This window comes from Muscardinus avellanarius (assembly GCF_963383645.1).
Source record: "Muscardinus avellanarius genome assembly, chromosome: X".
NCBI classification, from domain to species: domain Eukaryota; kingdom Metazoa; phylum Chordata; class Mammalia; order Rodentia; family Gliridae; genus Muscardinus; species Muscardinus avellanarius.
The window spans coordinates 86,370,275-86,395,227 of record NC_137792.1 but is presented as its reverse complement, the minus strand read 5'-3'; the positions used below and the strand labels follow the sequence as shown (position 1 = coordinate 86,395,227).

The 24,953-nt window shown below is 42.4% G+C and overlaps 1 pseudogene across 1 annotated transcript; it reads left to right on the top strand.

Moving 5' to 3' along the window:
* Nucleotides 1–23,727: 23,727 nt before the first annotated feature.
* On the top strand, nt 23,728–24,705 carry LOC308278978 (ribosome production factor 2 homolog; annotated as a pseudogene). The gene is made up of 2 exons: nt 23,728–24,286; nt 24,525–24,705. The product of its transcript is annotated as a ribosome production factor 2 homolog (transcript).
* The last annotated feature ends 248 nt before the right edge of the window (nt 24,706–24,953 follow it).

The following is a 24,953-nucleotide window of genomic DNA, read 5'->3' as shown; positions in this document are numbered from 1 at the left end:
AGCTGGGGCCTAGTGGGAGGCTTTTAGATCATTGGGACAGTGCTCACAAAGAGGATTTTGGGACTCTGTTCTCTTTCTCTCTTTGCTCACTGTTCACCCCCTGGTCACAAGGTGGACAATTTGGGTCCACCACACATTCTGTCCATGATGTCCTGCCTCCTAAAAAGCTAAAAAGTGGTGGCACATGCTTGTAATTCAAGTACTTGGGAGGCTGAGGCAAGGAAGATCACAGGTTGATTGCCAGCCTCAGCAACTTAATAAAACTCTCCTCAACTTAGTGAGACCCTGTTTCAAAATAAAGAATAAAAAATATGGCCAGGGTGTAGATCAGAGGTAGAATGCACCTGGGTTCAACCCCCAGTATCACACAAATAAATAAATAAAATAAAAAGCAACGGTGCCAACCAATTATGGACTGAACCCTCCAAAACTGTGAGCCAGAATAAACGCTTTTTGTTCATGTTAATCATCTCAACTATTAGTTATAGTAATAGAAAGCTAATACCCACATTAGTGTGTGCAATTTTCATGTTTCAGGTGTCAGTTTTAAAATTAAATTTAATGTAGCCAGGCTTGGTGATATACACTTGTAATCCTAGTACTTGAGAGACTTAGACAGGAGGAATGCAGCTTCAAGGCTAGTCTAAGTAACTTAGTGAGGTCCTTTGAAACTGAATGAGTCTGTGTTTCAAAATAAAAGAATGAAATAGGTACATTTAATGCAAATTTTTTTGGTACTGTGGATGGAGCCCAGGGGAGTATGCCACCATGCCTAACCGAAGTCAACTTTCTTTTTCTTTTTCTTTTTTTTTTTTGTGGTGCTGAGGATTGAACCCAGGAGTTTTCTATCTTTTGAGCTATACCCCAGCCCTGTTTTATTATTTTATTTTGAAACAGGGGCTCACTAAGTTGCTGAGGACCAGGCTAGATTGCTGAGGCTGGCTCCAACTTCCTACTCTCCTGTCTCAGCTTCCCAAGTACTGGGATTACAGACATGCACCACCATATCCTGATATAGATGTTAATTTATACGAAATAATGTTTAATTACTCAAATGCTGCTGCTGCTTTTTTGTGGTACTGGGGGTTGAACCCAGGGACATTCTACCTAGCTACACCCCCAGCTCTTGTGTGTGTGTGTATGTGTGTCTGGGGATGGAATCCATGGGCATTTGGGAGTGTAACCCTCCAAGCTACACCCCTACCCTATTTTTGTATTCTTTATTTTGAAACAGGGTCTCACTAAGTTGTAGAAGGTCTCACTAAGTAGCTGAGGCTGTCTGCGAACCGCGATCCTCTGGTCTCAGCCTCCCAAATGCTGGGATTACAAGCATCACCACGCTCGGCTACCCCCAGCTCTATTTTTTTTTGGTACTGGGGATAGAACCCAGGGGCTTTCTACCTCTGGGCTTTACCCCCCAGACCTATTTTATACTTTATTTGGAAACAGAGTCGCACTTAAGTAGCCGAGGCTGGCTTTGAACCTGTGCGATCCTCCTGTCTCAGCCTCCCAAGTGCTGGGATTACAAGCATGTATCACCACGCCCGGCTTCCCCCAGCTCTTTTTATTATTGTTTTTGAAACATGGTCTCATTAAGTTGAGGAGGGCCTCACTCAGCTGCCAAGGCTGGCTTCCAACCTGCCAGCCTCCTGTCTCAGTTTGTTTGCCAAAATTAGTCCTCAACCTTTTTCCCAGAGTCAAGGAGTACCATAGAGTCATGTAAAAGGTATGGAGTACCTACCATATCTAAGAGGCACTAGGCTCTGAGGGATATATAAAGGAATATAAAATCGATGGGAGGGGTGGCACACACCTATAATCTCAATAGTTGGGAGGCTGAAACAGGAGGAATACAGGTTCATGGTTAGCCTCGGCAATGCAGTGAGATTCTCAGCAACCTAGTGAGACCCTGTTTCAAAATAAAAAATAAAATAGGTCTGGAGTTGTAGCTTAGAGGTAAAATGCCTTTGGGTTCAATCCCCTGTAACCCACATACACAGACATGTGCACGCGCGTGTGCGCACACACACACACACACACACCATAAAGTATAAGGTGAGCATGGTGGCACACACCTATAATCCCAGTGCTTGGGAGGATGAGACAGGAGGATCGCAGGTTCATTGCCATCCTTGGCAATATAGTGAGGCCCTCTAAATTTAGAGAGATCCTGTTTCAAAATAATAAGTCGGGCATGGTGGTGCACACTTATAATCCCAGAACTTGGGAGGTTGAGACATGAGGATACAGGTTTCTGGCCAGCTTTAGCAATTTAGGGAGGCCTTCCATGACTTAGTGAGACCCTGTCTCAAAATAAAAGAATAGCCGGGCATGGTGACGCACACTCATAATCTCGGTATTTGGGAGGTTGAGACAGAAGGATTACAGATTTGCGGCCAGCCTCAGATACTTAGTGAGGCCCTCTGCAACTTAGTGAGACCCTGTTTCAAAATAATTAGCGCCGGGTGTGGTGGCACACGCTTGTAATCCCAATAGTTGGGAGGCTGAGACAGGAGGATCATGGTTTGCAAACAGCCTCAGCTATTTAGTGAGGCCCTTTGCAACTCAGTGAGACCCTGTTTCAAAATAAAGAATAAAAAATAGGGCTGGGAGTGCAGCTTGGAGGTAGAATGCCCCTGGGTTCCACTCCCAGTACCACAACGAAAGAAAGAAAGAAAGAAAAAAAGAAAGAAAGAAAGAAAGAAAGAAAGAATTTAAAAATAGGGCTGAATGTATAGTTTGGAGGTAGAGTGACCCTGGATTCTATCCCCGGTACCACACACACAAAAAAATACTCACACATACAAGAAAAGAAAAGAAAACAAAAAAAAAAAAAAAAAAAAAAACAGGTGTGTTGGCATACACTTTTTTTTTTTTTTTTTTTTGGTGGTACTGGGGTTCCTGGAAGCCCTTCTACCTCCAGGATACACTCCCACGGGCTACACTCCCAGACCTATTTTTTAACATTTTTATGTGAAAACAGAGTCTCTTAAGCCAGCGAGGCTGGCTTCAAACCAGCGCGATCCTCCTGTCTCTGCCTCCCAAGCGCGGGGATTACAAGCATGCGCCACCACACCCGGCCTGACATACACTTTTTAATCCCAGTACTTGGGAGGCTGGGACAGGAAAATTAAAGTTTTCAGGCCAGCCTCAGCAATTTAGCAAGGCCCTCTGCCACTGAGACCCTGCTTCAAAATAAAAAATAAAATAGGGCTGAGGGTGGAGTTCCTCTTAAATATAAAATATGGTTTCCATATATGAACAAGAAATCTAATGTAAATCTGTTATAAAGCAGTACCCAAGGTACTATATAGGCAAAAAATACCAACATTCTAGACTTGGTGGAAGTTACATGGGTGTTTGCTTTGTAGATATCAGTTCTGTTCTACCCTGATGCTTTAGGAACTCTTCACGGTGCGGGTTATATTTCACAAGAAAAAAGGTTAAAAAGACAGTAAGATCTGTGAGTTGAGGGACATTGAATCAACAATCCATAGATAGGCTACAGAACCTGGAGAAACAAGGTTTCTACACAGTGGTCTTGCAGTCCTCCACACATGGGTCATAGGACTGTAAGAAAGTTACAGGAAAGCCGGGCGTGGTGGCGCACGCTTGTAATCCCAGCATTCGGGAGGTTGAGACTGGAGGATCTCGTTTCGCGGACAGCCTCAGCTACTTAGTGAGGCCTCTGCAACTCAGTGAGACCCGGTTTCAAAATAAAGAATAAAAAGAAATAGGGGAGGGAGTGTAGCTCAGAGGTCGAATGTCCCATCCCCAGACCCACAAAAAGAAAAAAAAAGAAAGAAAGAAAAAAGAAAAGAAAAGAAAAAGAAAGTTACAGAAAGAAGGCACAGAAATGGAAAGAGATAGCTAGGGTACTGACTTCACATTCATCACTGTCATTAAGACGAGCTTGCTCTCCGGCTGTGGTGGTCCACACCTGTAATCCTAGAACTCAGGAGGCTGAGACAGTAGGATCACAGGTTCAAGGCCAGACTCAGTAATTGAGCAAGACTCTCAGCAAACTATTGAGACCTTGTTTCAAGACAAAAAATATAGAAGACTTCCGGGAAGATGGCGACCAAGAAAAGCGGGGCTTAAGAGCCCCACTAACAACCAATCTCCATTACCACAAAATCAGTGCCTTTCATAGCCAGAAAACACCATCACCAGAGAAACAAAAAAATCACCAGGCTCCAGAGAAAAAGCGGACTGAGAACAGAGCTCAGAGCCACAGAGGAGATAACCGGCCTCACGCCCGAGGACGGGGCAGCAGCGCCATACTGCCAGCAGCAGCGGCAAATTCACCGCATGGCTACAGCAAGCCGAGGTGAGCCGCTGCGGAAAAGCCAGGCGGGATTTCTCACCGCAGGTAAAATCTAAAGCTCCCAGTGGCTGAGCTCAGCACATGCTGCAGGGATTCAGAGTGGAAATCAAAACCAAGAAGAAATACGCCAGCCTCACGGCCGAGGGCGTAGCAGTGGCGCCATATTGCCACCGGCGGCAGCAGCAGAGAATTCACCGAATCCAGTACAGCTACATCTGCGTACTCAAGAACAGTGAGTCAAATTGTGGGCCACAGAGGAGAAATCCCAGTACTGTACTCCCTGGGACTTGACCCAGTGGGGGAGCGACGGTGGCAGAGATATCACACCATAGGAGAACGTGCAACCTGGCACCCCCCACAGTCTAAAGCAGCCTCTATCGACTCTCTGGGTCGGAGACTCTGTGATACAACCCAGTAAAGGAGTAGTGGGGTCTGAGATACTACTGACTCGAGATCCAGAACACCTTAAGTGAAGTCATAGTGACCCAAGGGAAGAACCCAGAGAAGGCACAAACTTCCGAAATCATGGGAAAGAGGAATAATACTGGAGCAATGAATGCCCACAACCCCACAACATCAGAACCCGATAAAACAGAAAATCAGAGATTTCTAGAAGATCAAATCAGGAAAATAACTGTAGAAATAATAGAGGTGCTTCGAAAAGAACTCAGAGAGAGCCAAAAAGAGATAAAGGATGCAATTAATGAAAGTAAAGGCCTCAATTCAAAGCACAAACAACCGATTAGACCACATGGAGAACAGAATCTCGCTCTTAGAAGATGATCATTCCAAAAATGAACGCATAGTTTCTAATCTAGGAAAAAATATCCGACAGCAGGAATCTGACATTGAAGAAATATGGGCCCATTTTAAGAGAGCTAACCTAAGAATAATTGGAATAGAGGAGGGAAAAGAAAGTGAAACCAAAGGGATCAACAATCTTTTCAAGGAAGTAATAGCCGAAAATTTTCCAAATGTAGAGCAAGAGGTTGATACACAGGTCCAGGAAATTATAGAACTCCCTTTAGACAGGATCGGAGAAGAGGATCCCCACGCCACATAATTGTCAAAATGATCAATGTGGAAGCCAAGCAGAGAATCTTAAAGGCAACAAAAACAAAGGGCCAAGTGACATTCAGAGGCAAGCCAATTAGAATCACTCCAGACTTCCCAAATCAAGTCATGAGAGCCAGAAGGGCTTGGAGTAACATATTCCAAACTCTGAAAGAAAACAACTTCCAGCCAAAAATTTTCTACCCAGCAAAACTTTCCATCAAATTAGATGGAGAAATAAGAAGCTTCCATGACAAACAGAAACTGAAGGAATTTTTGTCTTCAAAACCAGCACTAGAGAAAATACTCAAAGAGATTAACTACAAAGAAGAAATAGGTAACACATACCAGAACCAGAGAAACAAGAGTTTCCATCCAATAGTCAACTAAGATTGGTTATCTGTGGAGATTCATTACGTATGTTAGTCTTTTACCTATCTCTAAATGGTATTGTTTGCCTTTATTGTTGTTAATTTTTAGGATTTCTAGTTGGAATATTAATATACCTTCAGATATAGCATTTGGAAATATTTTATCCCATTCTATTAGTAACTGTTAACTCTGTTTACATTATCTTTGGATATACAATATTTTTTTTATTTTTTAGGGAGTTTGTATACTCTTCTGTTGCCTGTGCCATTGAAATCATATCCAAGAAATCACTGCCAATTTCAGTGTTGTAGAGGTTTTATGACCCAGATTTTCTCCTAAAAGTTTATAGTCTTAAGATTTATATTTAGATCTTTTATCTATTTTGAGTTAATATTTGTATATGGGATTAGGTAAGGGTCCAACTTTATTCTTTTCCATGTAATTATTATGTTTCAACAATATTTAGTTCAAATATTATTATTTCTACCACCAAATGTTCGTGGAAACATTGTCAAAAATAACTTGACAATATAGGGAAGAATTTAGCTCTAGGCTTTTATTTAACTCCAATGGTTTATATATCTGCCTTTAGAACAGTACTACAGTGTTTCAATTATTGTAGCTTTATATGGTTTGAAATCAGAAAATATATATCTTCTAGCTTTGTTCTTTTTCAAGATCTTTTTGGGTATCTAGAGTCCATATTCCATATTAGGATAGAGTTTTTTTCTGAAAAATAAATATATAAATATATGATAGTTTCACCTAAAAAAATAGAAAAAAAAATATTCTCTGGTAAGAAAGAAAATAAAAAGAAATATTAAAATGTTATCTTTAAGTCATCAAAAGCTTGGTATCAGACAAATGAAACTGTTATGTGAGATTATCATTTTTAATTTTGGATAAATTGCTATAATACTAGATGTCAACCACTAAGCCAAGCATGGGAGGGAGGGATGGGGAGAGAATGGGGTGGGGATCGGGTGGGGGCTGACTGGGCGATGTGTGCATGTATTTCTACAAAAGTTTGTATCCCAATATGATGTATGAATACAGTGCACCAATAAAAAAAAAAGGAAAAAAAAGACAAAAAATATAAAGGACTGTGAATGTAGCCGGGCGTGGTGGCGCACGCTTGTAATCCCCGTGCTTGGGAGGCAGAGACAGGAGGATCGAGCAATTTCAAAGCCAGCCACGCGCACTGACTTAGGAGACCCTGTTTCCAAATAAAAATGTAAAAATAGGTCTGGGAGTGTAGCCCGGAGGTAGAAGGGCTTCCAGGAACCCCAGTACCACCAAAAAAAGGACTGAGAATGTAGCTCAGAAGTAGAATGCCCCTAGGTTCCATCCCTAGTCACACACACACACACACACACACACACACACACACACACACGAGGTCACTGTTTATTGTCACTCTCTCAATGCTTTGCACTTTTCACTGATTTATCCTTGTACCCCTATACACATAAGCATATATTTTCATTGATATGTGCACACACACATGAACATGCCCACACACACACATCTCATTCCAAACAGATTTTATGGGTCAATATTGTACATAAGGATCAAAAGAGAGAATTCAAATATACTATTTGTACTGGGTTGATATTTGTTGTGATTAAGTTATTTTGGTTTGTTTTGAAAGCTGTGTGTGTGTGTGTGTGTGTGTGTGTGTGTGTGCGCGCGTGTGGTACTGGGGATGGAACCTAGGGGATTCTACCTTGGAGCTACACCCCCAGCCCTAATTTTTATTATTTTACTTTTTTGAAACAGGATCTCACTGAGTTGCAGAGGGCCTAAGTAGCTGAGGCTGTCTGCGAACTGTGATCCTCCAGTCTCAACCTCCCAAATGCTGAGATTACAAGCATGTGCCACCACGCCCAGCTCAGACACCTGGGGTTTAACCCTGAGACTTTCTACCTCCTAGCTATACCTCCCAACCGTGTGTGTGTGTGTGTGTGTGTGTGTGTGTGTGTGTGTGTGTGGTCCTGGGGACTGAACCCAGGGGCATTCTACCTCGAAACTATACCCCCTGCTCCATTTTTTGTTTTGTGGCACCAGGGTTGGAACCCAGGGGCATTCTACCTCCAAGCCACACTCCCAGCCCTATTTTTTATTCGTTATTTTGAAACAGGGTCTCACTTGCACAGGACCTCACTAAGTAGTACCTGAGTCTGTTTACGAACCACAATCCTCCTGTCTCAGCCTCCCAAATCCTAGGTTTACAAGTGTACACCACCATGCCCGGCTCCCCCCTGCCGCATTTCATTTTTTGTTTTTGAAACAGGGTCTTGTTAGGTTGCTGAGAGTTGTGCTAAGCTACTGAGGCTGGTCTTGAACCTGTAATCCTCCTGTTTCTGCCTCCCAAGTACTGAGATTACAGGCATGCACCACCATGCCTAGTTTAGCTTATATTTATTAATTTTGTAGTACTGGGGATGGAACCTAAGGTCATTCTAACCTTCTAGCTACACCCCCAGCCCTATTTTTATTCTTTAAAAATAGGGACGGAACCGGGTGTGGTGGCACATGCTTGTAATCCCAACATTTGGGAGGCTGGGACAGGAGGATCGCGGTTCGCGGACAGCCTCAGCTACTTAGTGAGGCCTCTGCAACTCAGTGAGACCCGGTTTCAAATTAAAAAAAAAAATAGGGCTGGAGGTGTAACTCAGAGGCAGAATCTCCCTGGGTTCCATCCCCAGTACCGCAAAAATAAATAAATAAATAAATAAATAAATAAATAAATAAATAAATAAATAGGGATGAGAGTGTAGCTCAGAGGTAGAATGCCCTTGGGTTTAATCCCCAGTACTTCCAAAACCAAACAAACAAAAAAGCAGGGCATGGTGTCACACGCTTGTAGTCCCAGCATTCTGGAGGCTGAGACAGGAGATTTGGGGTTCACAGCCAGCCTCAGCTACTTAGTGAGGCCCTTTGCAACTCATTGAGAACCTGTCTCCAAATAAAGAAATAAAAATAGGGCTGAGGGTATAGCTCAGAGGTAGAATGCCCCTGGGTTCCATTCCCAGTACCACATAAAAGAGAAAAAGAAGGAAAGAAGAAAGAAAGAGAGAGAGAGAGAGAGAGAGAGAGAGAGAGAGAGAGAGAGAGAGAGAAAGAAAGAAAGAAAGAAAGAAAGAAAGAAAGAAGAGAAAAGATAAACTGGGTCTAAGTTGAGGAGGGCCTCTCAAAGTTGATGAGGCTGTCCTCAAGCCTGTGATCCTCCTGTTTTAGACTTCCTCCCAAGTACTGGGATTTCAAAGTTGTTCCACCATGCCCAGTTAGCTTTTATATTTTTAAACAGAGTCTCACTAAATTGCTGAGGCTGGCCTCAAACCTACAATCCTCCTTTCTCAGCCCCCTGAGTGTGGGATTATAGGCACATGCTATCACATCCAGCCCACAATAACATTTCACCAGTGATGGACTGATATATAATGGTGGTCTCATAAAATTGTAATGTAGCCAGGCGTAGTGGTGCATGCTTGTATGCCAGTACCTGGGAGGCTGAGACAGGAGGATTGCAAGTTCGTGACCAGCCTTAGCAACTTAACAAGACCCTCGGCAACTTAGTGAGACCCTGTTTCAAAATAATAGAGCTGGGGGCGTAGCTCAGAAGTAGAATATCCCCAGTTTTAATACCCAGTACCACACATACACAAAAATTGTAAGGTAGCTAAAAAATTCCTATCACCCTAGTGACACCATAGCCTTTATGTCATCATAGGCAATGCATTGTTCACATTTGTGGTGGTGTAAAGAAGTTTACTGCACTGCTAGCTGTATACAAATGCAGCACTTAACCAGGCACGTTGGCACAAGCCTGTAATCCCAGAACTTGGTAGGATAAGACAGGAAGATAAGAAGCTTGAGCCTCAATAATTTAGCAAGGTTCTCAGAAGCCTAGCAAGACTACGTTTCAGAACAAAAAACGGAAAAGGACTGGGGATGTAGCTTGGAGGTAGAATGTCCCTGGGTTCAATCCCCAGTATCACAATACAAACATACATACATACATACATACATACACACACATGTATAGTGTAGCACTTAAGCCAGGCATGGTGGCCCGTGCCTGTAATCTCAGCACTTAGGGCATTGAGGCAGGGGGATCACAGAAAGGCCCTCTGCAACTTAGCGAGACTCTGTTTCAAAATAAAAACTAAAATGGGGCTGGGGATACAGCGCAGAAGTAGAATGACCCCTGGGTTCAATCTCCAGTACCACACACACAGAGGATGCACATAGGTGCAGGCTGCGTAAGTTGATAGCAAAATGTGTCTTGTTGTCTATTCAATAATGTATATGTGGGAATAGAAATACAAAAGCCTTCACAAAAAGCTTAATCAAGTGTATTCATTTGCAAGTGCACACTTAGAGGCCTACTACTGGTCACTGTGTGATATTGATTGACCCAATAGTAAGACTAGGACACTGGTAATTAACAAAATGAACTGGGACAGCAGCAGCTATTTAATCTGGGCCAGGTCATTCTGACTCCAGAGACAGACTTGTGATAGGGGCTTTAATTTTAATAGTTTTAAAAAAAAGAGGAGCCGGCCGTGGCGGCGCATGCTTGTAATCCCTGCATTTGGGAGGCTGAGACCGGAGGATCGCGGTTCGCGGACAGCCTCAGCTACTTAGTGAGGCCCTCTGCAACTCAGTGAGACCCGGTTTCAAAATAAAGAATAAAAAATAGGGAAGGGAGGGTATCTCAGAGGTCGAATGCCCCTGGGTTCCATCCCCAGACCCGCAAAAAAGTTAAAAAAATAAAAATAAAAAATAAAAAAGAGGATACAGCTGCATCACGAAGACCCTAACCTTTCTAGAGCCAGGGAGGTTAGGATAATTTACCTGCAAAACTCCTGAGATTGAGCCTGGCACTGTGGTGCATGCCTGTGAGCCTATTATAGGAGGCTGAGACAAGATTACAGGTTCCAGGACCATTTTAGCAACTTAACAAGACCCTATTTCAAGATAAAAAAAAATATAGTGTTCTAAAGCAATGGAGAGAGTTTACAGGAAGGACTGAGGTGAGGAAGGAGGCTTGAAGGCAACAATTCAAATGATGCTATGTACATATACAAAATTATCAGTAGCAATCTCAATGACACGTATGGGGGAGTAGGGTGGATCCAAAGGGAAGCTCTCCAAGTGCTGTGTGTATATATGTTTTTATCACTCTGAATTGAGTTCTGATTTATATTTTGAATTCACTAATACAGCATATTAAAATAAAAAGGGTTGGAGTGTAGTTTGGAAGTAGAATCTCCCTGGGTTTAATCCCTAGTACCAAAAAAATTCCTTTAGGGATTGTGGGGCAGTGGTATAAGCCGGTAATTCCAGTATGTGGAGAGCTGAGATAGGAAGATCACAGAGTACAGACCAGTGCAGGGTAAGTTAACGAGACCCTGTTTTAAAATAAAAAGGGCTTGCCGGGCGTGGTGGCGCATGCTTGTAATCCCCGCGCTTGGGAGGTGGAGACAGGAGGATCGCACAGGTTCGAAGCCAGCCTTGCTGGCTTAAGAGACCCTGTTTCCAAAAAAAAAAAAAAAATTGGTCTGGGAGTGTAGCCTGGAGGTAGAAGGGCTTCCAGGAACCCCAGTACCACAAAAAAAAAATTTTTTTTAAGGGCTTGCCGAGCATGGTAGCACACTCTTGTAATCTCAATCCTTGGAAGGGCTGAGACAGGAGGATTGCAGATCCATGGCTAGCCTCAGCAACTTTGTGAGACCTTTTGAAACTTAGTAAGACCCTGTTTCAAAATAAAGAATGAAATAGGGCTAGGGGTATAGCTCAGAGGTAGAATGCCTCTAGGCTCAATCCTCAGTACCAAAAATATATAAATAAAAAGGGCTGAGGTGTATGTATGTAGCACAGTGGTAGAACACCCTTGGGTTCAATTCCCAGTACCCCCCACACCCCTCTAGGGATGGTGTACCTCTTAGTAGATCCAGTTAACTGAACAGAATGTTCACACACATACACAGAGATTGATAATTTCATACTAGGCAGGATAGAAGTAAAGAAAAGGTTTGCACTCTTAAGAAGATAATAAAACATGTTTAAAGGTATATTTTATTTTTGTTATGAAAATGAAGGATTGTTTGTACTCATCAAAATCTATGAATGTGAGCTGGGTGTGTTGGCGCACGCTTGTAATCCCAGCATTCGGGAGGCTGAGACCGGAGGATTGTGGTTCGCGGACAGCCTCAGCTACTTAGTGAGGCCCTCTGCAACTCAGTGAGACCCGGTTTCAAAACAAAGAATAAAAAACAGGGATGGGGGTGTAGCTCCCTGGGTTCCATCTCCAGTATCGAAAAAAAAAAAAACCCACTGGGCTTGGTGTAGCATACCTAAATTCCAGTACTAAGGAGACAGAGACAAGAAGATCACAGGTTCAAGGCTAGCCTCAACAATTTAGCGAGACCCTCAGAAGCTTAGCAAGACCCTGTTTCAGAATGAAAATAAATAAATAAATAAGTAAATGGGCTGGGGTGTAGCTCAGGGGTAGAATGCTTTTGGGTTCAATCCCCAGTAACACACACACACACACACACACACACACACACACACACACACACACACACGGGGGGGGGGAGAAAAACCTAGGATGAAACTTTTTTTTTTGGTACTGGAGCCGGGCATGGGGGCGCAAGCTTGTAATCCCCGCGCTTGGGAGGCTGAGACAGGAGGATCGCACAGGTTTGAAGCCAGCCTCAGCTACTTAGTGAGGCTTTCAGCAACTTAGTGAGACCCTGTTTCCAAATAAAATATAAAAAATGGGTCTGGGAGTATATCCCGGAGGTAGAAAGCCTCTGGGTACCCCCAGTACCACCAAAAAAAAAAAAAAGCCTTTGATTGGAGATGGCAGCCAGGCTATCTCCATACTTGCTATAAATCTCTTCCAAATAACTCATAAACTGGTCATGGTTAAGGTAGGAGCGCAGAGACGATTCATAACTGTGACTTCTCTGCCCCATCACACTCCATGGTACATCAGACTTGCAAACTTCATCGCATCATGAGGTGCAGCAGATGGGGTTCCTAATTCCTCTTGGTTTGAAAGCATTGTTTAAATCTGTCTTGCTTTTGTTTTTGTTTTGTTTTTTGGTACTAGGGCCTGAGCTTAGGGGTAGTCTACCTCTGAAATATACCCCCAGCTGCATTTTCTTTTTTATTTTTAAACAGGATCTCACTAAGTTGCTGAGGTTGTCCTCAATTTGATCCTCCTTTCTCAGCCTCCCAAGCACTGGCTTTCCAGATGTGTACCACCAAGCCTGGCTGAAAGCATCATTTAAATCTTGTTTGCCTTTCAAAGTAGATGCCCCATGCACAGCAGATGAACTCCCCTATGTTTAGAGCTTTTTAAAGTCTTTATTTTGGACATTACTGATTGGAACCTACTCTTAATGTGGGTTACATAAGAAAGTAGGGATTCTAGAGCCAGGTCCCTCAGACTTAAATCTCAGTCCACCTCTAATAGCCATTTAATTTTAGGCAAAGTACTTAAACTCTCAGCTAGGTGTGGTGGTGCACACCTATATTACCAGTACTTGAACGTCTGAGACAAGAGGATCACAGGTTTTGGACAGCCTCAGTAAGTAGTCATACTCTTATCGACCTAATGATACCCTATTTCAAAATAAAAAAAATAAAAATCAGGCTAGGGATGTAGCTTGGTGGTAGAGTGTCCTTGGGTTCAGTCTCCAATACCACAATAAAATAAAATAATAAAATAATTAACCTCTCTATGCCTCCATTTATTTCCCTGAAGAATTCAGGTAATGATAAGAAGAGTACCTATCTTATAGAATTGTCATAAGAATGAAATATGTTGAGATTTCTAAAATGCTAAGAACAGTACTGGCCTATTGTGAGAGCTATTACTAAATAAGTGAGTTAGTGCTGTGGGCTGAATATTTGTACCCCTCCTACATTCATATGTTGAAACCTAACCCTCAGTGGGATAGTATTTGGAGGTGGGAATTTTGGGAAGTGGATCTTGAAGGGAGAGCCTGCATGGATGAGATTAGCGTCCTTACTCAAAGAATTCGAGAGTTAGCATGGTGTGTGTGTGTGTGTGTGTGTGTGTGTGTGTGTGTGTGTGTGTGTGTGTGTTAGCGAGATTGAACCCAGAGACATTTTACCTCTGAGCTACACCTCCAGCCCAATTTTTTTATTTTTTTATTTGAAGCAGGGCTTCACTAAGTTGCAGAGGGCCTTACTAAGTTGCTGAGGCTGCCCTTAAACCTTCGATCCTCCCGTCTCAGCTTACCAAGTACTGGGATTACAACCGTATGCCACCATGCCCTGTTTATCTTGCTCTATTTCCCATCATGTGAGGATACGAGAAGCCTGTAGCCTGTAACGTAGACAGGGTCGTCATCAGAAATGGACCATGTTGGTACCCTAATCTTGGATTTCCAGCATCCAGAAACAAACGTCTAGTGTTTATAAGCCACCTGGTCTGTGATCCTTTGTTATAGTAGCCTGAACTCAAAGAGTTATTTTTACTAAAAATCCCAGGCAGCCGGGCGCGGTGGCGCACGCTTGTAATCCCCGCGCTTGGGAGGCTGAGACAGGAGGATCGCACGGATTCAAAGCCAGCCTCAGCTACTTAGTGAGGCTCTCGGCAACTTAGTGAGACCCTGTTTCCAAATAAAATATAAAAAAATGGGTCTTGGAGTATAGCCTGGAGGTAGAAAGCCTCTGGGTTCCACCCCCAGTACCACCAAAATAATAAATAAATAGACAAATAAATAAATAAATAAATAATATCTCAGGCAAGGACAAATAGTTCTTTCCATTTCTCAAGTCATGTTTGGGTCTCCAGGCTTTTTGTCAGACACCCTGGATAAGGGACCTATAGTCCATCTGTTCTTTGGTCAAATTAAACCACTGGAAACCTGAATATGAGCCCACCTTTGCAGAATCACCTTCCCTGGGTTTTACTTCCAATAATCGGCCTTCAACTTTTTTTTAAAGGTCACTACAATAAATAATAATATACCAAGCATGATGACGCACGCCAGTAATCCTAGTAATTGGGAGGCTGACACAGCCTCAGCAACTTAACAAGGCCTTGTTTCAAGATAAAAAAATAAAAAGGGCTGGGGGTGTAGCTCAGAGGTAGAACAGCCTTGAGTTCAATCTCTACTATAAAAAAAAGATAAGAATGCTAAAAAAAAATCTCGGTGTGTTAGTAAGGTGTGGTGGTGTATGCTTGTAACCCCAGTACTTGGGAGGCTGAAAAAGGAGGATCACAAGATTGATACCAACCTCAGCAACTTAGTGAGGCCCTCTACAGCTTAGTAAGATTCTGTTTCAAAAATAAAAAATAAAATAGGGCCGGGGGTATAGCTAAGAGGTAGAATGCCCCTAGATTCCATCTCCAATACCACACACACACACACACACACACACACACACACACACACAATCTCTGGGTGCACCTAACAATAATCCCCAAGAGGATAGAATAGAGAAACTTTTTGTTTACAAAGGAAACATAAAGATTGAGCAATGGAATAAATTAACTCGACTTAACAGACGTCTATAGAACACGCCACCCAATGATAGAAGAATGAATATTTTTCTCAAGTTCCTATGAAACAATCTACAAGATAGTCCATACGCTACACCATAAAACCAGCCTCAATAAATAGGAAGTGACTGAAATCCTGCAAAACTCCAACAACAATGGAGTGAAAGGAGAGAGAAATGAGAAAAAAACTGAGAAATTCACAAATTTGTAGCAATTAAACAACATACTCTTACTCATACAATGGGCCAAAGAAAAATTACAAGACAAACTAGAAAAAGCCTTATGATGAGTGAAAGTAATGGCACAATATGCCCAAGCTAATGCTGCACTTAGAAGGAAATGAGTAAACATTAACACCAATATTTATTTATTTATTTATTTATTTATTTATTTAGCACTGGGGATTTTACCCAGGGTCATTCTACCTCCAAGATACATCCCCAGCCCTTTTTTTTTTTTGAAACAGGGTCTCAAAGTGCTGAGAGCCTCAACACTTGCTGAGGCTGGCCTCAAACCTGCAATCCTCCTGGGTCAGCCTCTCAAGCACCGGGATACCAGGCATGTGCCACCATGCCCGGCTAACACCAATATTTTATTTTATTTTTTTTCCCCTGGGATATAATCATTTATATAAGGAACATGCCCATGTTCAACTTTACAAGGCGATGTTGGATAACTTTCCCAAATGGTTGTTCCCATTTATACACTAGCTGTAACACCAATATTTTATTTTATTTTATTTAAATACATTTTATTGAACATAAAGGGTATACATTTAAACTATATTTGGTGCCCTCTCCCCCCGCCCCCGTTTTCCCTTCCCCCCTCCCACCAATGGTTGTCCAGGGTAACCATGCCATATTCATAATTTTACACATATTCAGATGTAGACCCTCATTAATCAAGATCAGCCTTCCTCCTCTCCTATCTTTCCATTCAAACTTTGCTGATATTTCCCCTCCATTATCTGGAGTCTCACTGGTATCCTCTGTGTTTCCTAGTTTGGGCATATTAGAAGAAAGATATTTCCCTTCTCTTTCTGTGCTTGGCTGATCTCACTTAACATAATGCTCTCCAGGACTTTCCATCTTCTTGCAAATGGTATGATTTTGTTCTTCTTTATGGCTGAATAGAATTCCATTGTAACACCAATATTTTAAAAGAAGGAAAGGAAGCTCTCAGCCAGGCCTGGTGAGTACTGTAATCCCAGTACTTGGGAGGCTGAAACAAGAGGATTGCAGGTCTGAAGACAGTCTCAGCAATTTAGCAAGACCCTCAGCAATTTAGGACGACCCCGTTTCAAAATAAAAATAAAAAAGGTCTGAGTGTGTCTTGAAGGTAGTATGTCCCTGGGTTCAATCTTCAGTGCCCCAAAAAGAAAACTCTTGAATCAAAAAGCTAAACTTCCTCTTTAAGGAACTGGAAAAAAGATGGGTGAGATGGCATATGCCTGTAATCCTCGTACTTGGGAGACTGAGACAGGATGATTGCATATTGGAAGCCAGCCTCAGCAATCTAATAAGACCCTCAACAATTTAGCAAGACCCAGTTTTAAAATAAAAAGGGCTGGAGTATAGCTAGCAGGTAGAACCCACTTGGGTTCAACTCACAGCTCCAAAAATAAGAAATTAAGCCAGGCATGGTGGTACACGCTTGTAATCCCAGCATTTGGGAGGCTGACACAGGAGGATCGCAGTTCACAGACAGCCTCAGGTACTTAGTGAGGCCCTTTGCAACTCAGTGGGACCCTGTTTCAAAATAAAGAATAAGAAATAGAGCCGGGGGTGTAGCTTGGAGTTAGAATGTCCCTGGGGAAGTTCCATCCCCAGTATAGAAAAAGAAAGAAAAGAAAGGAAAAGAAAGAGAAAGAGAAAGAAAGAAAAAAGAAACTAGAAAAAGAAGCTGGGGATAACCAATCACACACACCTGTAATCCCAGTACCTGGGAGGCTGAGACAGGAGGTTTGCAGGTTCAAGACCAGCCTCAGCAACTCAGTGAGGGTCACATCAACTCAGCAAGACCCTGTTACGAAATAAAATAAAATAAAATAGGGCTGGGGGCTGTAACTCAGAAGTAGAACACCTCTTAGTTTCATCCCTAGCACCATGAAAAAAAGAAAGAAAGAAAAAGAAAGTTGAATCCAAACCATCTAAGGAAGGATTAATGAAGAGTAGAATAGGAGTCATGTGTGGCAGCACACACTTATAATTCCTGTACTTGGGAGGCTGAGACAGGAGGATCACATGTTCACTGACAGGCTTGGCAATTTAGTTGAGGTCCTCCACAACTTAGTGAGACCCTGCTTCAAAATAAAGACTGAAAATAGGGCTGGAGATGTAGCTCAGAGGTAGAATGCTGCTAGGTTCAATCCCCAATACTACACACACACACACACACACACACACACACACACACACACACACAGATTAGAATTGAAATTAATAGAAAACAGAGACACAGTAGAGAAAATCAATGAAACTAAAAGTCAATTATTTGAAAAAAATCAGGATTGACAAACATTTAGCTAGACTGACCAAGAAAAAGGAGAAATCAAGCTGGGAGTTATGGGGGCATGGTGTAATACCAGTACTTGGGAAGCTGAGCCAGGAGAATGGCAGATTCAAAGTCAGCCTCAGCAACTTTATGAGGCGCTCAGCAATTTAGTGAGAGCTACTCTGAGGTACAATACCCCTGGGTTCAATCTCCACTATGATACACACAAAGAGAGAGAGAGAGGAGAGAGACAGAGACAAAGATCACTCAAATTACTAAAATCAAAATTGAAATAGGACATGCCTGTTATCTCAGCACTTGGGAGACTGAGACAGGATCGAGGGTTTGCAGCCAGCCTCAGCAATTAAAGTGAGGCCCTTCTCAATTTAGAGAGAATCTGTTTCAAAATAAAAATTAAAATAGGGCTGGGGGTGTATCTAAGAGGTAGAATGCCCCTGGGTTCAATCCCTGGTACAACAAAAACAATTGAAATAGGGGAAATGACTACCAACTTTACAAAAGTAAAAGGGATTATAACTGGACATGGTGGCACAAACCTGTAATTCTATTACTTGGGAGGCTGAGACAGGAGGATCACAGGTTCAAAGCCAGCCGCTGAAATTTAGCAAGGCTCTCAGCAAAGTAGTGAGGCTCTGTTTCAAAAAATAAAATTAACATCAGATGTGGTGGCACACGCTTGTAATCCCAGCATTTGGGAGACTGAGATGAGAGGATTGAGGTTCATAGACAGCCTCAGCTACTTAGTGAGGCCCTCTGCAACTAAAAAAAAAAAATTAAAAATAGGGCTGAGGGTATAACATGGAGGTAGAATGCCCCTGGGTTCCATTCCCAGTACCGAAAAAAAAAAAAAAGAAATAAAATTAAGTTTGGGTGCAACTTGGACGTAGAATCCCTCTGGGTTCACTTCCTAGTACAAAAAAGAGGAGTTATTATTATTAATTATTAATTATTTGCAGTACTGGGGATGGAACCCAGAAATATTCTACCTCTGAGGGACATCCCCAGCCATATATTTTATTCTTTATTTTGAAACCGGGTCTCACTGAGTTGCAAAGGACCTCACTAAGTAAATAAGGCTGTCCGCACACCGCGATCCTCCTATCTCAGCCTCCCGAATGCTAGGATTACCAGTGTGCACCACCATGCCCGGCTAAGAGGAGTAATTATAAGGAAATACTATAAACAACTCTATCAATAAATTAGAGAGCTTTGATAAAATGGAAAAACTTTCTAAAAAGGCACAAAGTACAGAAACCTACTCAAGAAGAAATAGGAGATCTGAAGAGATTTATAACAAGTCAACATTTTGAGGTAGTTATCCAGTAACTTCCAACAAAGAAAAGCCCAGGACCAGAGAGTAGCACTGGTGAATTACACCAAACATTTTAAAAATGGATTAACACCAATATTTCTCAAATTATTTCAAAAAATAGTAAAGGAGGAAACACTTCCAAATTAATTTTGGGAGGCTCACATTACACTGATATCCGAGCCAGACAATGATAATACAAGTCCAGACAAATGTTCCTCATGGATATCGATGCAAACATCTTCAACAAAATAGTGTCCTAGCAACTGAGTCCAATGGCATGTTAAAAGGATGAAGCCAGGCATGGTGGCACACACTTGTAATCCCAGTACTTGGGAGGCTGAGAAAGGAGGATCACAGGTTTGTGCCCAGCTTCAGCTACTTAGTGAGGCCCTCCGCAACTTAGTGAGTGAAAGGTTGAAAATAGAGTTAGGGAGTTTCGGAGGGAGGTAAAAACACCAACGGAGTTATCAGAGACCACTGCTTTATTCAGACCCAGCACCCTCCGGGGAGTCAGCCGGCCATGGAGGAAGGGAAGGGACCGATGGGCCACGCGTCTAGAGAGTTGCGCACAGTCCTGATCGTCTGGCTGAGTCACCGGATGGAACGGAGGCACCGGTGTTTTATAGGCATGCCGATTCTCTCGCGACATCTGTAGTCTCGCGATATTTGGAGTCTCGAGGCACCTGGATTCTCGGGATATTTCTGCTTCTGGATTCCGGGCTTCTGCCTCCTGTTCTCACTGCGAGATCACATGGGGGAGGGGAGGGACCAGACTTATCAATGAGACCCTGTTTAAAAAATAAAGAATAAAACAGGGCTGGAGGTATAGCTCAGAGGTAGAATACCCTTGGGTATTTTGTGGCCCAGTGCCACACACAAAAAAAGGATGATATGTTCTGGCTGTGTGAGGTTTATTTTGGAGTGCAAGCCCATAAAAGTTAATAAATGTAATAACCACTGTAATAATTTTTATTTTTGAGGTACTGGGGATGGAACCCAGGGACATTCTACTTCCAAGCTACACCACTAGCCCTATTTTTATTTTTATTTTTTTATTTTTTTATTTATTATTATTATTTTTGGTGGTACTGGGGTTCCTGGAAGCCCTTCTACCTCCGGGCTACACTCCCAGACCTCTTTTTACATTTTATATTTGGAAACAGGGTCTCCTAAGCCAGCGCGCGTGGCTGGCTTCGAACCTGCGCGATCCTCCTGTCTCTGCCTCCCAAGCGCGGGGATTACAAGCGTGCGCCACCACGCCCGGCTTATTTTTTATTTTGAAACAGGTCTCACTGAGTTGCAAAGGGCCTCACTAAGTAGCTGAGACTGTTTGCAAACAGTGATCCTCTTGTCTCAGCCTCACTGTAATAATTTGCTCCTCAAACCAGACAAAGATATAATAAGAAAAACAACATCTCTCATGAATGCTAATGGGGATTGAGCCTGTATTGATTGTTGATAAGAGCTGTATTAATTGGTAATAAGAACAAGCTTTCATACTTAGACAGAACAATAAAATCATTTTCTCTGTCTCTAAGCTGTCAGCCAAGAACTGCAGCCAGGATTGACCTTGGTCAGCTAAGAGTTGGCTGTTAGCCCAGCTGGACACTAGAATTATATGGATTTTCACAATAGTTTAGGCTAAAGTAAAGAGGAAAAGCAAACTATGTTAACCTGATAGTAATTACTAATTACTAGTCATAGCCCAAAATCTTTATACTTTAAAAGACTATATTCCTGTGTCTTTCTTTTCTTTATTGTAAGACAAGTTTTTAACATAATAAGCAACTTTAGCAGACAGAGATAGAAAAGGCTACAAAGTCATCAAGGACATAGGTAGACAATGTATTCTTTAAAACTAAAACCAAAGACAAAACGGGTTTCTTCTCGGCAGCACTCTGATTTTGTTAACCAAGTATCACATTTTAATCAGACTCATCTGTCCCTGTGAGAAAAGGCTTACATAGCACAGATAACTGGCGAGCCTGCATCTGCTTTTGGTGGGAAAAAAAGGACTATTGGCTAAGTAGGATGAGAGGAAGGAGATAATAATTTTTTTTTTTTTTGGTGGTGGTACTGGGGTTCCTGGAAACCCTTCTACTTCCGGGCTACACTCCCAGACCCATTTTTATACTTTTTAAAATTTGGAAACAGGGTCTCTTAAGCCAGCGCGGCCTGCGCGATCCTCATGTCTCCACCTCCCAAGGGCGGGGATTACAAGCATGCGCCACCACGTCCGGCATGATAATGAAATCTTATAAAAAAAAAAAAGTTACGTGTTCAGAGACCTCAGTGTCTTACCTTAAGGCACTCCACTACATTTTCTCTGACATAGTGCTTTATTGGTATGTCTCTTCTTTCTACCTTTGTAATAATAAACTTTACTTAGCTTGCAGCAGTATAGTTCTGAATATTTTTTTTCTCAACTAGCTAAGAACAAGAACCCACCTTCAACATCTCGAACCGTTACAAATGTAAATGTAAAAATTCTCAACAAAAAACCAGCAAGCCTAATATGGTAACATGTAAAAAGGGCTAATATGCTGGGCGCCGTGGCACATGCTTGTAATCCCAGCATTTGGGAGGCTGAGACAGGAGGATCACAGTTCACGGCCAGCCTCAGCTACTTGGTGAGGCCCTCCGCAACTTAGTGAGACCCTGTTTCAAAATAATAAAACATAGGGCTGGGGATGTAGCTCGGAGGTAGAATGCCCCTGGATTCCATCCCCAGTACTGCAATAATAATAATAATAATAATAATAATAATAATAATAATAATATAAAAATAAAAGGAATAATGTGCCCACTTCAGCAACTTAGCAAGACCCTGTTTCAAAATAAAAATAAAAAGGACTCAGTATAGCTGGGATGGAGAATGTCCCTGGGTTCAATTCAAACAGAAGAAGACAAAGAGGAAGAGGAGAAGGAACAGGAGGAGAGTAATCTCCTTGGCAAAGTAGAATTTATTTCAGGTGTGCAAGGTTTGTTTAATGTCTGAAAATTAATAATGTGATCAACTCCATATTAATATAGTTTTTAAAATAAATGAGGGATGGAGCCGGGTGTGGTGGCGCACGCTTGTAATCCCCGTGCTTGGGAGGCAGAGACAGGAGGATCGCGCAGGTTCGAAGCCAGCCGTGCTGGCTTAAGAGACCCTGTTTCCAAATAAAACAATATAAAATAGATGTCTGGGAGTGTTGCCCAGAAGTAGAAGGGTTTCCAGGAACCCCAGTACCACCAAAAATAAATAAATAAATGAGGGATGGAAATATAGCTTGTCTGGCATTCATGAGGCCCTGGGTTTAATCTCCAGTACCACTGGGCATGGTGCTGCGGATGTAGCTCAGTGGTAGAGCACTTACCTACCTAGTATGCATGAAACCCTCCATTCAATCCCTGGTACTGCCAAAATAAAAATATAGCAGCAAAACTATCTCTGTTTGCACGTAACATAATGTCACACATAAAATCCTAAACCTTAGGAATTCACTCAAAACTACTAAAACTAAAGCTGGACGTGGTGGCGCATGCTTGTAAGCATCAGGAGGCTGTGAGCATCGTGGTTCGAGGACAGCCTCAGCTACTACTTAGTGAGGCCCTTTGCAACTCAATGAGACCCTGCTTCAAAATAAAGAATAAGCCATGCGTGGTGGCGCACACTTGTAATCCCAGCATTTGGGAGGCTGAGACAGAAGGATCATGTTTCATGGACAGCCTCAACTACTTAGTGAGGCTCTTTGCAACTCAGTGAGACCCTGTTTCAAAATAAAGAATAAAAAATAGGGCTGGGAGTGTAGCTTGGAGGTAGAATGGCTTTGAGTTCCAACCCCAGCACAGAAAGAAAGAAAGAAAGAAAGAAAGAAAGAAAGAAAGAAAGAAAGAAAGAAAGAAAGAGCGGGCTGGGGGTGTAGTTTGGAGGTAAAATGCCCCTGGGTTCCATCCCCAGTACCATAAGGAAGAAGAAGAAGAAGGAGGAGGAGGAGGCGGAGGAGGAGGAGGAGGAGGAGGAGGAGGAGGAGGAGGAGGAGGAGGAAAGAAAGAAAGAAAGAAGGAAGGAAGGAAGGAAGGAAGGAAGGAAGGAAGGAAGGAAGGAAGGAAGGGCTGGGGGTGTAGCTTGGAGGTAAAATGCCCCTGGGTTCCATCCCCAGTACCATAAGGAAGAAGAAGAAGAAGAAGAAGAAGAAGAAGAAGAAGAAGAAGGAGGAGGAGGAGGAGGAGGAGGAGGAGGAGGAGGAGGAGGAGGAGGAGGAGGAGGAGGAAAGGAAGGAAGGAAGGAAGGAAGGAAGGAAGGAAGGAAGGAAGGAAGGAAGATTAGGTCTGGGGTTTGGAAGGTTGAGACAGGAAGACTGCGGTTCTGAGACAGCTGCAACTACTTAGGCCCTTTGCAACTCAGGAGACCCTGTTTCAAAATAAAGAATAAAAGAAAAAAAGTAGGGCTGGGAGTGTAGCTTGGAGGTAGAATGCCCCTGGGTTCCATCCTTAGTATTGCAAAAAAAAGTATTAAAACTAATAAATGGACACTGGTCCCTGCAACCGCGGGGTGCACATCTTCCTGGGTCTGGCCGTGGTAGCCAGGGATGTTTGGATTGAGTCGTAAAGCCAAAAACAAAAAGAGCCAAGAGATTCCTTGAGAAGAGAGAACCAAAACCCAGTGAAAATATTGAGTGCTATGCTGATTAAAGGGAGGAATGCAAGTGCAACAGTGACACAAGTACTTAGAGATGTGTGTGCACTGAAAAAACCATAAGGCGTTCTCTATAAAAAAATATTACAAGACCATTTGAGTATCAGACGTCACTGGAATTCTTTTCAAAAAAGTCAGATTGCTCTTTATTCACGTTTGGTTCCCATAATAAGAAGTGGCCAAATAATCGAGTAATTGGCCGTATGTATGACTACCATGTCCTGGATATGACTGAAGGCCCCACAGTATCAAATATCCGCCTGGCTGGATTAGACTACGTTCTGCCCTTCACTGCACTGAATGGGAAGGTTTATTTCCGAAGCTATAAGTTATTGTTGGAGAAGCCTGGTTGCAGAACACCACGGATTGAACTGGAAGAGATGGGGCCTGCATTGGATCTCATTCTAAGGAGAAGACACTTGGCATCAGATGATCTTTATAAATTGTCTATGAAAATGCCTAAGGCTGGGCGTGGTGGCGCACGCTTGTAATCCCCACATTTGGGAGGCTGAGACAGGAGGATCGCACAGGTTCGAAGCCAGCCTCGGCTACTTAGTGAGGCTCTCAGCAACTTAGTGAGACCCTGTTTCTATAAAATATTTTTAAAAAAGGTCTGGAAGTATAGCCTGGAGGTAGAAAGCCTCTGGGTTCCACCCCCAGTACCACCAAAAAAAAAAAAAAAAAAAAAAGAAAAAGAAAATGCCTAAAGCTCTGAAACCAAAGAAGAAGAAAAACATCTCCCATCATACTTTTAAAGAATTCATATGCAGAAACAAGACCTAAGCAAACTACAAACCAGAAAAATGAAGGGGTTGAAAAAGAGACCCACAGAAAGGGTAACAGAAGACCAGGAGAAAAAAACAGAGTTAAAAGAAATTAATGGCACTTAGTCAACAGCTACAGTTTTACGGTGTGTTTTTTTACTTTAAGAGAACTGCCAAGCTTTATCCATTCAGTTTCTTATAAGATTTTGCTGTATATTTTTATAAGATGATAACTTACTATATATTATTATGAACAGTAATATATAGTATTTAGTTTATTTTTTATTTTTTATTTTTTGGTACTAAGGTTGGAACCCAGAGGCTTTCCACCTCCGACTAGACTCCCAGACCTATTTTATACTTTATTTGGAAAC